The sequence below is a fragment of the Lethenteron reissneri genome, chromosome 67 (assembly GCF_015708825.2).
Source record: "Lethenteron reissneri isolate LAM-NWPU_2019-01 chromosome 67, ASM1570882v1, whole genome shotgun sequence".
Taxonomy (NCBI): domain Eukaryota; kingdom Metazoa; phylum Chordata; class Hyperoartia; order Petromyzontiformes; family Petromyzontidae; genus Lethenteron; species Lethenteron reissneri.
Window position 1 is genome coordinate 2,340,329 of NC_083845.1, and position 17,207 is coordinate 2,357,535.

The 17,207-nt window shown below is 48.7% G+C and overlaps 1 protein-coding gene across 2 annotated transcripts in view; it reads left to right on the forward strand.

The window, feature by feature from the left end:
* Positions 1 to 698: 698 nt before the first annotated feature.
* Positions 699 to 17,207, forward strand: part of LOC133360222 (uncharacterized protein C1orf21-like) — a 34,827-nt gene continuing 18,318 nt past the window's right edge. For both annotated transcript variants that reach the window (XM_061578855.1, XM_061578856.1), the window contains exon 1: positions 699 to 827. The gene's annotated coding sequence lies outside the window, so the exon portion shown is untranslated. The remainder of the gene's footprint in view (positions 828 to 17,207) is intronic.

The following is a 17,207-nucleotide window of genomic DNA, read 5'->3' on the forward strand; positions in this document are numbered from 1 at the left end:
AACACAGGGGGAGGGGTCCATGCAGCAGTGGAGAGAACACGGGGGGAGGGGTTCATGCAGCAGTAGAGAGACCACGGGGGGAGGGGTTCATGCAGCAGTAGAGAGAACACAGGGGGAGGGGTCCATGCAGCAGTGGAGAGAACACGGGGGGAGGGGTCCATGCAGCAGTAGAGAGACCACGGGGGGAGGGGTCCATGCAGCAGTAGAGAGAACACAGGGGGAGGGGTTCATGCAGCAGTGGAGAGACCACGGGGGGAGGGGTTCATGCAGCAGTAGAGAGACCACGGGGGGAGGGGTCCATGCAGCAGTAGAGAGAACACAGGGGGAGGGGTTCATGCAGCAGTGGAGAGAACACGGGGGGAGGGGTCCATGCAGCAGTAGAGAGACCACGGGGGGAGGGGTCCATGCAGCAGTAGAGAGAACACAGGGGGAGGGGTTCATGCAGCAGTGGAGAGACCACGGGGGGAGGGGCCCATGCAGCAGTGGAGAGAACACGGGGGGAGGGGTTCATGCAGCAGTAGAGAGAACACGGGGGGAGGCTGCCGCTGATGGTGTTTGGCTATTGGCGCTGCACCGACATCACCACGGACGCGTCCCCTTTAAAAAACCGACCCTCGCCGACTTGCCGTGCCACATCTGTGCCCCTCCCGCTAAATAAGCCCTCGCTCGCGTCAAGCGCGCATGCGCAAGCCAGCCCTCGCGAGTGCACGCGGGGCCCCGCGAGGACGTGGAGGAGGAGGGGGGTCCAAATTTAGCAACGGGGAAGAGGCGAGTGGTAAGCGATTCGTGCGGCGCGACTTCGAGGCTCTGAGGCGAACAGGGAGCAGGTGAGAGACATCGCCATCAAACTTGCACTCGTACGCGTCTGCGCCGCCTCGAGAGCGATCGGAGGCAAGCCGCTGGTCGCCACGCGTACGTGTTTAACTTTATTTATTAAAATTATCGCTATCCCCTCATGCCGGGGGGCGGGGAGGTTTCAATTGGCACGGCGTCGTCTTATTGTTTCACGTCGCGCTCGTGTCCGCCGTGAGGGTTTTATTCTGAATTCGTAATTTCTTACGGTTTTAAAACGCGCGCATCGCAGCTGCGACATCGCAGGGTTGTGTGCTGTAAAACACACACATTTGTGTTTGCTTTAAACGTTGATATGTTGAAGAAATAATCATCTTTATAAAAAAAATCGCCTGGCGCCGAGGTAGGCCCAAGGCATGGAATTGCGAACATTGAATATTGTGCGTGACACGGATGGGTGGGAAGAACTTGGCCCCGGCCATAGCAATGTGGAATACACACACCGCACACACACCACACACAGCACACATAGCACACCACACACACAGAGCACACACACACAGCACACACATACACATCACACACACAGCACACACCACACACACAGAGCACATACACACAGCACACACACAGCACACACATACACATCACACGCAGCACACACACAGCACACGCACACACACAGCACACACACACATCACACACACAGCACACACACCACACACACACAGCACACACACCACACACACACAGCACACACAGAGCACACAGAGCACACGCACACACAGCACACACGCAGCACGCACACAGCACACGCACACACAGCACACACACAGCACACGCACACACAGCACACACACATCACACACACAGCACACACACAGCACACACACACACAGAGCACACACACAGCACACACAGAGCACACACACAGCACACACCACACACACACAGCACACACAGCACACACAGAGCACACGAACCACACACAGCACACACATCACGTACATTGCGTGGCTATAATTGTGTCGCGTGTGAGGGGATGAAGGCGCACGGCTGCGTTGTGATGATGCTGAGAACCCGTGGTGATGATGATGATGGGAACCCGTGATGATGATGGGAACCCGTGATGATGATGAGTGGTGATGATGGAACCGTGATGACGATGATGAGAGCCCGTGATGCTGATGATGAGAGCCCGTGATGCTGATGATGAGAGCCCGTGATGCTGATGATGAGAGCCCGTGAAGCTGATGATGAGAACCCGTGATGCTGATGATGAGAGCCCGTGATGCTGATGATGAGAGCCCGTGATGATGATGATGAGAACCCGTGATGATGATGATGAGAGCCCGTGATGCTGATGATGAGAACCCGTGATGCTGATGATGAGAGCCCGTGATGCTGATGATGAGAACCCGTGATGATGATGAGAATTGTGGTGATGATGAGAATTGTGGTGATGATGAGAATTGTGGTGATGATGAGAACCCGTGATGATGATGAGAATTGTGGTGATGATGAGAACCCGTGATGCTGATGATGAGAGCCCGCGATGCTGATGATGAGAGCCCGAGTTCTTGTCCCCGGCCAAGAGGCGTCGCCTTAAACCAGTCCGCCGCTGGGTTCGACTCCACTGGCCCACAGCACCGTGGAATTTCCATTCGTTAAGAAGAATCATGATGCAATGTTGTTGTTGTTGTGCGGTGGGAGCGGTGGCGCAGCGGTGAGCGCACGCGCTGCGCCCTGAACGTCGGCCGCCTGAGTTCGAATCCCGGCTGCGGCGAACATTGGTGGGTGATGGAACGTTTCTGGTAACAGCACACACCGGTAGTGTGTTGGAGGGCAAAGCCACGACAATCTGAGACGTTTCGCCAGTAATTACAACTAGTTCCATCAACTAGCCTGAACTAGTTGTAATTATAATTAGGCGATGCTAGTTGTAATTACTGGCGAAACGTAGTAGTACTCAGATTGTAAATGTTGTGGCTTTGCTCTCCAACACACCGGCGTTGCTGTACTCGTTACGAACTGGCATGTTACCGAAATAACCAAAGAGTATGGATTCTTGCAGTCACGAAAGCTTCAAATCAAGATTGGCATGTTCTGTTTACGTGACAAACCTTACGAATTGGCCGTGTCGGGTGGTGCCGGGTTTAACGACACATTTATATATTTACGCGATCTAACCCAAAAACTAACTGCATGGATGATATTGGTCGCGGGAGCTTCCGTGTTAAATATCGGTGGGTAGTGTTTAGCTGAACCAAGACTGGTTTGGGGTCTCCCCTTCACCAATCCGCATAGGCGGGAATGGTCGGGGCCCAGGGAAAATCCCAATGTGTGCCCCCCCCCTACACCCCCAGACGCCTTAAAACTAAACCGCAATTATTACATCTGCTGACACTGGCGTTGAAAGCGTGCCGCCCCCCCAAGCACGGGGCCCAGGGCGGTCGCGCCGCGTACCCTCGGGACGGCTCTTGTCAACTCGCGTTGGTCGGCGTGGTACATGAAGCATTTGGTCAAATAGTGGCCGACACTGGTGCGTGGGTTGTATCTTTGTTTTGTTTAATACAGCGGTGGATTGAACATGGTCGGAATGTATTCCATGGTGTAATGTGGGCCCTTAGCCACGGTGTATTCTGGACTTGCAATCGAGAGGTTGCCAGTTTGATCTCCCGGCGCGGCATCTGAAACAATACTGAAGTTTATTATCTCTTCCCCCCCCCCCCCACACGCTTCAGTCCTCCCAGCAATATGAATGGGTTCACCACAGGCGGTCGGCAGGTGGCGTGTGGTGGGTCAAAGTGTGGGTATCCTTCCCTCTTTCAACATGAGTCACGAGGTGCGGGATGGCCTCCACTCTACGGCATGAGGGTAGCACAGTGGCACACTGGTGCCTCGCAGCAGGATACACCTGCGTTAGATTCCCAACTCTGGCACCCTTTCTGTGTGCAATTTCCAGAGGTGTGGACTCGAGTCATGTGACTTGGACTCGAGTCAGACTCGAGTCATGAATTTGATGACTTCAGACTCGACTTGGACTTGCATAACAATGACTTTGTCCCACCTCTGAGGTGTGGACTCGAGTCATGTGACTTGGACTCGAGTCAGACTCGAGTCATGAATTTGATGACTTCAGACTCGACTTGGACTTGCATAACAATGACTTTGTCCCACCTCTGGCAATTTCTATCTTCTCCCCGTATTCTGCATGGGGTTTTGTCTCCAGGGTTCTCCGGTTTCCTCTGATAGTGAAACACATGCAATGTCATTGGTGTGGGCCATACATCCCAATGCATGACCTTCCTACAACCAAAACATCTCTGACTCGCTGAAACTTTCCTGAGTTAAAAAGTTATTATCTAGCAGTGGATAGATAATGGTTGATGAAGATGGAGCCTAGGTCTGGCGATGGCCGAACTTGTACCGTGGATCGAATTTTCACATCGGCACTGCTGCATCGTTTGGGTTGTGTCTTAAGTTTTACCCACAAGGCGACAGGTTCTGTATTCGGTTTTCACTCCGTCTCGTGGTACATTAGTCCATGACTCGAGAGGCTTTCCTGACCAGAAGGCCCTCCACAGTCGTACTCTATCTCACAAGGATGTATGGTCAAACTGCTGTGTGCAACTGGGTATTTATAGGCTTCTGCATGGCCAGGTTGTGGGCGAACGTAGAAAACACACGGCAGCCTAGGTCAGCGGGTGGCTGTTGGACTGTACTGTTGTGCTCCTCATCTATGCGCCTCACCCTCCACGGTGGGGGGGAGGAGGCCTTCATCCAGCATTTGATTGTCAAATGTGTCATACATGCACCTGGGGTTCAATTTCAGAAGATGAATAAGAACAACATTGCATCAACATTATTTTGAAGTGCTTTTGTAAATGTTGTTTTCTCAGTGCAAACTCACGAAAGAAGTTGAAAATATGACATTTTCAATTTAAACACCAATGTGAATTCATTGGTGATATACTACTCCGGGTGATCCATTTAAAGATACCCCACTGATTTTTAATTACCCTCTTTCGAATGACCTCGGCTCTCGCATCATGGAATGTTCTGAGTGCATCAGACCGGTTAAGTTGGACAAAATGTTTCGGGAAGGAGTTAATCAGTGCATTTAGATTATAGTGGGCAATGTCTGGAAGTTTCGATTTAAAGCTTCCGTGACTGCAGCAGGGATTCATATTCTTGGTTCTTTCGGTAAAGTTTTCTTGCTGTGGGTTTCACACCTGATGATGATTGCTTGTGTTGCCATCGAAACGTCGTGAGAATTGTATTGTTTTATTTTTATTATTTTATTATTTCCCTTCTACGTGACTTGACCGAAAGAACCAAAGAATATAATGTCTGGAAGCTTTAAATAAAAATGTGGATTTCTCACTTAATGTCTCTCATCCAGCGGTGGATTGACAAAGGACCGCATGTACGTTTCACCTCGCGCCGCGCCTGCCAAAAGAGAGCTACCAAACACTGTACAAGAAAATCACAGTGTACCGTCACATGGAACGGTGGCAAGGGTCTGTATTTTCCTTAGTAATCGAGTAATGTCTCCTGACGTAATAGTAATCGTGTGCTGGTTGCAGCCTCGAATGCATAGCTGTTGACAACCCTGGTGTGTCCACTCTGCAATGGTAAAGGTGCAGCCCTGCAATTGCTTCGTTGCACGCCTACAGCTGGCAGAAGGGCCTCCATTAGGGGGAGCTCTGGAGGGCCCTCTCTTAATGATTATTTGAGGGTGTTGACCCCTTTCACTCGGCAACACTCTCCAATACTGATGGGACAGATCAACTTCGTCCAAATGTGTTGCGCTGCTTTCTTCAAAGCCAGGATTTGTCCCGTCGATACCCACAGGGGAAAGGATTTTCGCAACATACACGCGGGTCCACCAAGCCTCGCCTTCACAGTGCTGGATTGCAGGCCGCACGCATAGCGTACGCATCTGTGCATCAAGTTGTAAATGTTGTGGATTTACTCTCCAACACACCGGTAGGCTGAATTTGTAACTAATTGGCACGTTTTGTTTACGTGACAAACCTCTCTAATTGGCCGGAGCGGGCTTAACTGCACATTTATACTGGCGCGATCTAACCCAACAAATATTTATTATTGGTCTCGAAAATCTACGTGTCAAACTCGCATGCAAAGCCACCACTGCCAGGCAACGTTGGTCATTCCATTTACACCGCTGGGTGGAAAGAGATGTGGGGGGGGGGAGAGGAATTAAGAAACTTGAACTGTTGTTTGAACTTCCGGGGACCTCTGCAGTGGAAGCCCAGTGTGCTGACCATTACACCACGGCAACAATCCTTGCCTCAACTGCATCCCTGTCAATATCAACATTGGTGAAGGTAACAGTTGAAAACAAAATAACCTCAGCAATAAATTTCACAATTAAAATGTTTACCCTCCTCCAAGCTAGAGAAATGGTGTGTGTGTGTGAACGTGGAGCAATGTCTATTTCGGGCCAAGGGTTTCGCAACGATTGGCAAAATGTGGATATTTAAATGTCCAGATGGATCTGAAGATGACTCGTAGAAGCAGAAATGCTGTGTCAGACTCCTTGAGGTCGCATGTTCCCATTCGTCTTTCTGCCACCCAACCGTGATTTAATCATCCGGGTTCTCAAGTGCAGTGAGTTGATGGTCTAATCTCTGTGGCAAATGACTCGCGCAGAAACTCCGTCGGGTTACATGGAGACCCATTGATTTGCATAGAGATGTGTACACCTAAGCAGTGAGCCATAGAATTTACATAGAGGCCCATAGACTTACATGGGGGACCTGTGGACTCCCCATTGACAAATTGTGATTAAACTGGATAAAGATGATGATGAGGGATTGCATTGATGATTGGTGATGATTAGCCCATGCACACTAGCTGATTTAATCCCTCCATCTCCTCGGTGGTGTACCTCTCGCGACGGAGTTGGCTGCAACTCCGTCATAATTCTTGACCATCGGCCATCAACCCTTCTAGCCATGACGTGTCCTGCCCAAGGCCACTTACACAGATTGAATGATGCCATTAACCTGAAACAGTTGAGACAATGGGTGAGTTTAATAAATCATCCCCCTCCCTCCCCGCTACAGTATAAATAGCTACACCGCAGTTGATTGATGGGCAGGCCACGTATGTGGTGGTTACTTCCACCTTTTCCGAGACATCTGGCCAGCATGTAGGAGGAGGCAAACCCCTTTCTGGAGGGGCACGCCCTCGTGCTGCACTATATAGCAGAGGTGGGACAAAGTCATTGTTATGCAAGTCCAAGTCGAGTCTGAAGTCATCAAATTCATGACTCGAGTCTGACTCGAGTCCAAGTCACATGACTCGAGTCCACACCTCAGAGGTGGGACAAAGTCATTGTTATGCAAGTCCAAGTCGAGTCTGAAGTCATCAAATTCATGACTCGAGTCTGACTCGAGTCCAAGTCACATGACTCGAGTCCACACCTCAGAGGTGGGACAAAGTCATTGTTATGCAAGTCCAAGTCGAGTCTGAAGTCATCAAATTCATGACTCGAGTCTGACTCGAGTCCAAGTCACATGACTCGAGTCCACACCTCAGAGGTGGGACAAAGTCATTGTTATGCAAGTCCAAGTCGAGTCTGAAGTCATCAAATTCATGACTCGAGTCTGACTCGAGTCCAAGTCACATGACTCGAGTCCACACCTCTGCTATATAGTGGTTGCTCATCCAGCAGGAGTCGTGTTAACAAGCTACTTCAGGGCTGCACCCTTAAATGTTTGCTCACGGTTGGGTAATACGCTGGGTAGTCCTCTACTTACGATGGAGATGCGTTACGACGACCCCATCGTAAGTCAAGAATATCGTAAGTCGAAGATTGCCTAGCCTACCCAGGAGTCTTAAAGAATGGTGATTATTTAGCAAAACAAAGCAATTTACAGTACCGTACTGTATAAACTATATACTGTATGTATTTATTAATTACAATACTGTATTCAACAGTAAAATGTAAAGTTTTTTTTCAGGAAACAAATCCTATCTGCAATCAAGGTAGGAGATGCGTACATCCCGGCAGCGTCCCAACGTACAGCATCGTACCTCGTACGCTGCTGCATTTGCCTGTCGTATCGCTATCGCCATCGTAAGATCGAAATATCGTAAGTCGGACCGTCGTAACTCGGGGACTACCTGTATAGCCTTCCATTGTGCTGCCATTGACTGCTGCGACTTGTGTTGTGTTGCTAATCCCCCAAGGTGTCTGTACTGGTGCCTGGCCTAAGGTGCTACCCCTAAATAAATATTGTTCAATAAATAATGAGCGAAGCTCCCCACATGGGAACCCCTGCTGTGTGCAATCTGCACACTGCACGCATGCACACTTGTGCAGTGTGTCTGTGGAGAGAGGTGGTGTAGTGGGTAGTGCGTTGCGCGAAGAGCCCATAACTCTGCATTTGATTCTTGCTCGCAGCCAATATCGGAGATGAATATTTTTGAACTTTTACTCTGGGAGTGTGTACACGTGGGTGTGGTGGTTGTGTAAGGTATGTGAGGCGGTGGCTTGTGTGTGCGCGCTGATAGTTGTGTTATGAGAGGCGGTGTAGTGGTTAGGACACTTTAATTACGATACAAACCCGGTGACCTGCGTTTATATCAGAACTAGGACAAGCCCCACCCCTAGGTCAACTCAACCCTTAAATGAGTTCCTGGTGTGATGTGTAAACATCGGCACTGGCTAAAAAAGGACAGCCGGATGTGCTGCTTGCCATACCCCCACCCCCTTGTGCATCAACGCCGGCCTTCATAGAAGCTGGCTGTAACAGAACTTTCCCCAACAAGGCTGCAGGCTCCACTGGAGATGTTTTCTTTGTTGACTTTCGGGTGTTAGAGGCTTGCTTTGTTTTCTTTGAGAAGCGTGTAGGTCGCTTGTAATCCAGCAACTTGGAGGTGAGGGGTGAGAATTGGTGGTTTGAAGAGTGATAGGAGCACTTTGTGGATGTGCATTGGTTACTGAAACCTATGTTATATTAGTAAAAAATAATATTTTTCAATCGCATAATGAGTATATTTGGTACTGGCGCTATCGTTTGTATAGCGCAGGGCGATCATCGCGAAGGAAGGCGCTCCTGTGTTTCGCAGACGGTCTGCACTAGTTTCACAGTCGGAGGGTAATGTTGCAACGCGATCTCCCGATTGAGTAATTTGCCGTGCGGTTTTATCAAAGTCGGCAATTTTGGGCCGTGACGCCGGCACGCGATGGCCTTCTCGTTCCAATTGACGTCAAGGGATCTCTTAACGTGCGCTGTGGAGCGGACGGCACATGGTCTTTATGATCACTGCACAGCGCACAGTTGGCCGGGGCAGCCGCAGAACTCGAACCACAAACCTCTGCAGCAAGCAGCATTACGCTCTACCACTCGGCCATGTCACAGCCCCTGTCGATCAGAGACTCCTCTACTTAGGATCGAGTTAGGTTCCAGAGGTCTGTTTGTAAGTCGATTTGTTCGTGAGTACAACTTTACTCTTGTCGATTCCAAACATGTTGTGCGGCATGTACACTAATCACGGGGAATGGCTTTAAAAGTAGTATAATCTCCTGTAGATGCCACTGGTTCTTCATGTTTTGGAGATGTAGATGCCACTGGTTCTTCATGTTTTGGAGATGTAGATGCCACTGGTTCTTCATGTTTTGGAGATGTAGATGCCACTGGTTCTTCATGTTTTGGAGATGTAGATGCCACTGGTTCTTCATGTTTTGGAGATGTAGATGCCACTGGTTCTTCATGTTTTGGAGATGTAGATGCCACTGGTTCTTCATGTTTTGGAGATGTAGATGCCACTGGTTCTTCATGTTCTGTAGATGTAGATGCCACTGGTTCTTCATGTTCTGGAGATGTAGATGCTATTGGTTCTTCATGTTCTGTAGAATTAGATGCCACTGGTTCTTCATGTTCTGGAGAATTAGATGCTACTGGTTCTTCATGTTCTGTAGAATTAGATGCCACTGGTTCTTCATGTTCTGGAGATGTAGATGCCACCACCGCCATCTATTGCACGGCGGTTGAACTTACGACTCGGTCTGAACAGGCAACTGGACATACGGACAGATTTGTTCGTATCTCTGAAAGTTCACAAGTCGATTGTTGATAAGTAGAGGAGTACCTGTATAATCTCGCTGCCTGAAGAGGGATTCTGGTCGTTGACGTGAAACTGCCGCCACCCCTAACTATACCTGCCTACCCCTCACTACTGCTACATGCCCCCCCCCACAACACTCACCAGCTCAACACGGAATAATGTATGCGCAGGAGGCGGCGGCAGCAGCAGCAGAATGCCTTTTAGTACCGCAGGTACGGCCACAGGCCAACTAGCATGTTACTTACGTTTGAAAAATGACCATTAGCCTAATGATTTGTATGTAATGGGGCAGCAATAATGATGAAGGCAGTGAGTTTTGCAATGGATTTCTCTTGCAGACTCTAGGGTTGGATTTGTGCTATACTTAAGGTAGGGAAAATGTGCGTAATTTAACGCAATGGCCACTGAAGCCTCACGTAAGTGACACTTTATGGAGATGTAAAGTGAATGTGTCTCTTGCACGGTTGAGAAGTAGAAAGCGCACGTAAAAATTGGATGCTGTCACAGAGGTATGACAGTTCATACCTCGCTGGACTTGCAATCCAGAGGTGGCTGCTTTCATTCCATCTCCTGGCGGCGGGATTTTTAAACAACGGTGCAAGATTCTTAAACCCCTCCCCGATCACCACTCAGGAGTGTAAATGAGCGCACGCCACTGTTCGTCTATGATCGGCAGGTGCCGTGTGGTAACTTTAATGTGGAGGAGTGGGCCAAATGCCCTCTCGTGGAGGTTTTTCTGCCAGCAGTGGCATGAACAAGCAGTTTGCATAGCTGCACATTTACCTTTATAAACAGTCATAAATGAATGAAATAATTTGTATATATAGAGGACTACGGAGCTTTGGCAATTGTTAGTAGCGTAGGTTCACCGCCTGGCTGTCTTCCAGCTTATCTGTAGGTCCCTCGGCGATTGTGTGATTGCAATTTGCATGAATTACGCTGTATACATAACAAAAAAAGCTGTTATTCTCACGTACTTATTGCATTTTAATATAATAGGATTTTTAGTTATTTAAGTGGGATCATTTTTGTCTTTGCGGAAGTAACTGGGTTCGGTTTGGAATATGGATATAACCTGGGCCCACCCTACCTCTGAACTAGTATTTTTGAGGACACGGGTGTTTTGAGGATGCACTGTGAAGCCACTTCTTGTCCCCACAGCTGTAATGGGGGAGCTCTGTTTGCTGATTTAAGTCTGGCTTGGGCCTGGGGGTGGGGGGGGGCAACTTTAGAGAAAAAAAGCAGCTTGCAACCTGGGATGTCCACCTACGCACACCTCAATCTTGCCAGGGGCTTGTGTCACCTATAACAGTTCTTTATTTTTCGTAACCCTATTCGGTATTTTGCACCTCATGCTACTGAGACTCACCTGGTGTCCTGAACCTTCCAGCCAGACATTGTGTTTGTACGGACGGCAGTGGGGCGGACAGGGTGGTCCAGTGGTAACAATAACACTTGCACCCCACACAGCAAGAGGGTGTTGGGGGGGCCTGGGTTCGACTCCGAACGCGGGTGCCTTTCTGCGGCGTTTCCTACGCTTTGTCGCCGAGTCCGTAGTTCAGCGCTACGGACTCGGCGACTGGAATTCGATTCCTGCTCCCGGGCAACATCACGAGTGACGAATGTCCGAATCGTTTTTTTGGGCGGCTTTTCTAAGTCGCCGACTCGGTGGTCTTCTCGTGCAACGCGTAAACATCACCACTGGGGGAGATGATGGCGGCCGAGCTTGGCGCTGACCACTTTTCCTTATTTGTGCCTTCTCGGCCCTCACAGTTGCTCGAAAAACAACACTTAACCTCGACTGGTTAAGGTTAAAGGGGAATCTTTTCCCCGTGCGAGTGTTGCGTGGCGTTTTTACGTTCTCTCACTCTCTTGCTGTTTTGCACGGGTTTCCTCCCGAGTTCTGCAGTTTCGTCCCATGGCAAAAAAACACACATACGGTGTAACTGATATTTGCCAAAACATCTCACTGCTGAAAGATTACCTGCAGATTACTCAATTCGGGTCTCACATGCCAACATCTGCCCCCTTTCCTGCGACGGCTTTGCAGGACCCTCCTGAAAAAGTGTCTTGAGAATCTTGAGTCTTTTTTTGTGGGAACAAGTGTCATATTGATAAACATATTTACATGTGCATTCGCTTTATGATAGAAATAATGTGTAATATAGCAATCTATTGCCTTTCCAGACCGGTATTACCAAGCTTCATTTGACTCTGATGGCGGGACCGTGGGCTACAGAATAAACGGAAATAAAAATGGCAAATAATTATTTATTTTTGGCGACTCCGTCCCACCACTTACATAAATGCTGCGACCCACCTGGCGCGGATCATTCTGTTGTCACGTCGTGTCCAAGCGCAGCAGCGAGGATGAATGCACAGAAGAGCTGAACAAGCGAATGCACTGCTTGTTCGGGTATGGGCAGGATCACAAGTCTTACCCAAAGCTGCTCAAACTGCCTACACGACTTAAGTCCTCTATTAGTCATCACGGTTTGCACAAAACAGTGAAACTGCTCTCTTATCTTCATTATTATTTGTGACCTAACAATGTCTGCAGCCAGGATCAATCGATGACAATCCTATTACCTGCAGATATTTAACAGATGAGATGCGTTGCACCGTTAATTCCTCCTCGTTGATAATACTTCTCTTGTCCGTATGCATCTGTGCAGATAGATTTTTTTTTGCGGTTAAGCCATCGTCCCCACATACCGCTCGTATCAATGCGGATAAGGGGAGCGGCGACCCAATACTCTGTTACAATATGAGCAGCGCATTGAAAACGCGTACTATTTTATATGTACTGTTCACAATCCACACTGAGAAACGCGATGATTGACGGAGGGGTGTAAATAATTTTTTCGATAGTGTAATTAAATAGAGGTACTTTTCAGTTTTAAAGGCGTAGTTTAACAAGACAACACTTGCCACCATCCTTCAAACCCATTGGTGAAAAAGAGCAAAGTTGTTGTTCACATTATAATATAATGTTTATGTGAGAGCCGGGGGCTTACGGGACCGCAGGGTCCCGCCATGAGGTTCATTTGTTTAAGGCAAATTATGGACTGAGTTCAACCTTCTGCGTCTCATAAGCAGAATTAGGCTTGTTAAATAATTTATACTGGATTCACAGATAGTATTGGCAAGAGCAGCAGCAGCATCTGCTGCTTGTTACAAAGAAATAAATTCAATAACGTACAGACAGATACACGTGTCATTTCAGTGCAAGAGAAAGTCGGCTGGCAGGCTAAAGGGAAGTAAAACAAAATCGATAGCATACAAGACAGAAAGAGAAGTGGCTTGATGTCGAAATAGTGCACACGCACGAGAGAGAGAATCAGGGCCGTGGAGACAGCCAAGGGAGACGGAGAGTGAAGGTGGTTTGTGATTGCCACCTAGCTTGAAGGTAATTTTCACGCCGTGTAATCATCGGCCGCGAGCGAATGATGGCGCGGGTACTTGGACGTTGGCTTCGCGAGGGGTGAAGTGCACCGCTATGTCAGAGTAGAAATTCCTTCTCCCCCCCCCCCTCCTCCCAGGCAGTTTCAGTGGGAGTTGAACCTTTGGTTCATGGCGAACAGGCCAAGCGGTCTGTTTGTCCATCTGTCTACCAGTCCTTTTGTGCGTCTGTATATTCCTCTGTAGGTCAGCTCCTCTGTCATTCCATTCATTTTAGCTGTCTGTCTGCTTTGCTTGTCATACTGCTTGCTTGTTCATCTGTATGTCTGCCTGTCTATCAGCCGGTGTGCCTGCCTGTCTCTCTCACTCCGTGTGTCTCTCTTCATCAGTTGTTCTGTCTGCCTGTCCGTTACAGCAGATGCATTTCGCTGTCCTTCAGTTTATCTCTCTGTTCATCACTCTACCTCCCTGCATCTATCTATCCATCCATCTCCCGGTCTGCCCATCTCTCGCTTCCATCGGTCCATATACCGCGTGGAGCCGAGTGCCTGGACGGGGCGTGGCTGAGAGATGGCCTGCGTGATTACACGGTCTCGCTCGCTCCGCGTGGTTGCTCCCCCTCGCTGCCAAAGCCGGCGGTCACCGCCGTGTGACCCGGTTTGACCGGTCTTGCCGGTGACCTTCACGGCGAGAGCCACCCCACGACTTAAACCCAGAGTCGGAGACCTCCGCTACAAGATCATATCTCCTAACCTGTCGGTGCATTGAACATGACTGTCCTGTATTGTGATAGTGATGATGTCGAGTTTAGTTTCTAAAGATGTGTTTTGTGTACAGTCGGTGGTCAGTCACTCCCTCATTGCTCTTCTATCGCTACTGCCATGATTGCTGTTCCTGTGAACTTCACTCATGGCTTTCTTCATCCATGTTTGAGGGCTCTGTCTACTGGAACTGAATTATTTCATCTCATCTATACCTTGTTCAACAAATTGTATCAAGTGGCATCACTTTTGTGAGCCAGAAGACCCAAATAGGTGGGGCTGTGGTGGCTATGCGTGTCGCCTCCTCGGAGGAGGCTCGTGATGTACACTCCTGAGCAGTTGCAGGATAGTCGGCCTCCAACAACGACTGAGGGCAGAGGAGCGATGCTCACAACAACGAGCGGCGCGCCGGGCAGCTGAAATGCAGCAAGTTGGCACATTCGGGGGTACAGCTGGTGCATCTGCCAGTCATCTAAGTCAGCCAACCCATGGCCCCTGGGTTTGTCTTGTGACCTCCTGTCATTGAGCCTTTGACACTTCACGTGACCTCAAGGTCCACCTGGCCTGGCACCTTTGCCGTGGTGACATCACCGTCACTAGGTGGCGAGTGGAGGGTATTGGTATTGGCCTGTAACCCAGCACTGTGGAGGTTGCGAGGGTTGGTAGATCACATACCGATGTTGTGAAACTCCCTTTCCCAGAGGCGTCGAGGAGGTGTGCCATACCCTGGGTCAGTATGGTTTAATCTCCAATATGTTTCCATCTGTACAGGATCGAGTGTTTCCCTAATTGCTGTAGAAGTTTATAGGTCTCTGTGCGGGTTAATGAGCCTCTATGTAAATCTATTTGTGACTGGGATGAGACCACGAACTTGCTACCCTTGAGAACCCATTTTAATCACAGCTTAGACTTTGTGAATCTGTGGCTCTCTGTGAGTGGGTCTCTCCTTGAGTCTTGGGCTCTGTGTGAGTCTGTGGGCTCTGTGTGAGTCATTGCTGACTGTGCTGAGACATCAACTCTCACTGCACTAGAGAACCTGGTTTAACCGCAGGCAGCGGCTGCAAACTGGAATCCAACTCAGGTTCTGAGTGGTGCTGGCTCTGCGCTCTGACCTCACCCGGCCGCCAACCCCCGATGCAATTTTTTTTTCATCACGTGTGAGTGCCCGGAGAGAACCTACAAAATATCCCAGAAGATAACCCTTAAATGGTTTTGCTGTACAGGTGTGTAAGGAACCTAATTGCTATATTGTAATCCCATGAGCACCTCGCTTTCCAGCAGGTTTGGAAGTGTCACAGATCTACACGTGACTCACCAACCCTTGTAGCTGTGTTTCGTATCATTACTATTACTCGTTTGGTATTATTATTGTCTTGTGTTTGTGGTTTGCTTTATTCTCGATACAAATGACGATTCACTTCAAAAAGTTCTCCGGTTGCAGTTCACTCAAACGTAAGCGTGCCTGAGTGTCCTAACTTTAAAATCTATAACACTTATAATGCGTATGCTGTCAGAAGATCAATGACGTGTAAACGATAATGTGTGGGATCCTGTCCATGGTGTCATGGACTTGAAATTCAGACGTCGCCAGTTCGAGTCTCTCTCCCGGCACCGCAGTTGCAAGCTTCTTAAATCCCTCCAAATACCACTGCCTCTGTCCACGCGGCAACTTGAAATGGAGTTTCTGCAGTTTAAGTCAATTGGCACACCGCGTGTGGTGGGGTAAAGTGTGGGTAACTCCTACCTCTTCCAAGATGTCAGAGTGGAAGATTAGGCCAAATGCCCACTTGTGCATCATAGCAATATAGGCCGTGGTTCGATTCCCAACTTGGGTGCTTCTCTGTATGGAGGCTGTACATTCGACTGCTCTGCAGAACGTGAGTTTGAGTGAGAGTGGGAATGTGGTGTTGGTATGTTCTCCCGCTGTCCTGCGTGGGTTTTGGCCAAGCTTCCCAATTGCCTGAAAACTACTTAATGGGTATTGCACACAGCAACATGGCAGAACCCTCCTAAAGAAGTGTTTTAACTACAATCTAAACTATTTTTTATTTTACCAGGTAAGGCTCACTGAGCTATGTAGTTCTTCACCATTGGTACCTCATTTGCCAGTAAAAAACATGATAATAGGTTTTTTACCCTTTTATCTGGCAACAAAACTGACACCTTTTTTACGAGGAGTCATGTTTGCATAGACCACAATACCTGCAGTCATAATGCAAACAAAACACATAACTCTGATAATGTATGCACTGTCCTTGAAGTTGATTGGTCCACACCCGAGACGGCTTTCCTTAGAGCCTAGTCTCACATGGGTTGGACCAGATGACGCCAAAAGGCGCACAACTCAAGGACAATGCACCATCAGAGTATGAGAGCTCGGGGTAAGCATTTATACCATTGGTACCTCATTTGCCAGTAAAAAATATGATAATTGGTTTTTTACCCTTTTATCTGGCAACAAAACTGACACCTTCTTTGAGGCGTCATGTTTGCATTGACCACAATACCTGCAGTCATAATGCAAACAAAAAACATAACTCTGATAATGTATGCACTGTCCTTGAAGTTGATTGGTCCACACCCGAGACAGCTTTGCTTTCCTTTAGAGCCTATTCTCTCCCCCGAGCTCTTCTTCAGACGTGGACTGGCCACAAATCATAGCCCAACGAAGTGGCTCATCACATGGAAATGTTTCGCAGCCAAATACTCTTGACACTTGTTTCTAAATGTGGAGGGAACAACCCAGAGGACCCGGAGAAAAATCTGTGGGGCCACGGAGAGAACATGCAAACTCAAAATATACAGGCATCAGGGTTCGGATCAAACCCACGACCTCCTGTATACCGGGCGACGTAGTTAACATCTTGCCACCGTCGCGCCTCAGTGAGGCTCTCCTGGTTCGGCGAGTGTCGTGTAACGTGAATAATAAAAACAAATACACTTCCCCATATCTATCTCCATAAAAAATGTTTTGTACCCATCCCATTGACCACACTGCCTTCTCGTATCGGCCTTTTCGTCAACAGTGCCGTGAGAAAGCAGTTGCTGGGCTTGCACCCTCTGCCTGCCTAGAGTAGTTTCACCATGCGTCGCGGCAATTCTGAAAAGCGTTGCAGTCGGTCGTTAGCGCGCACGCATCGTCGACTC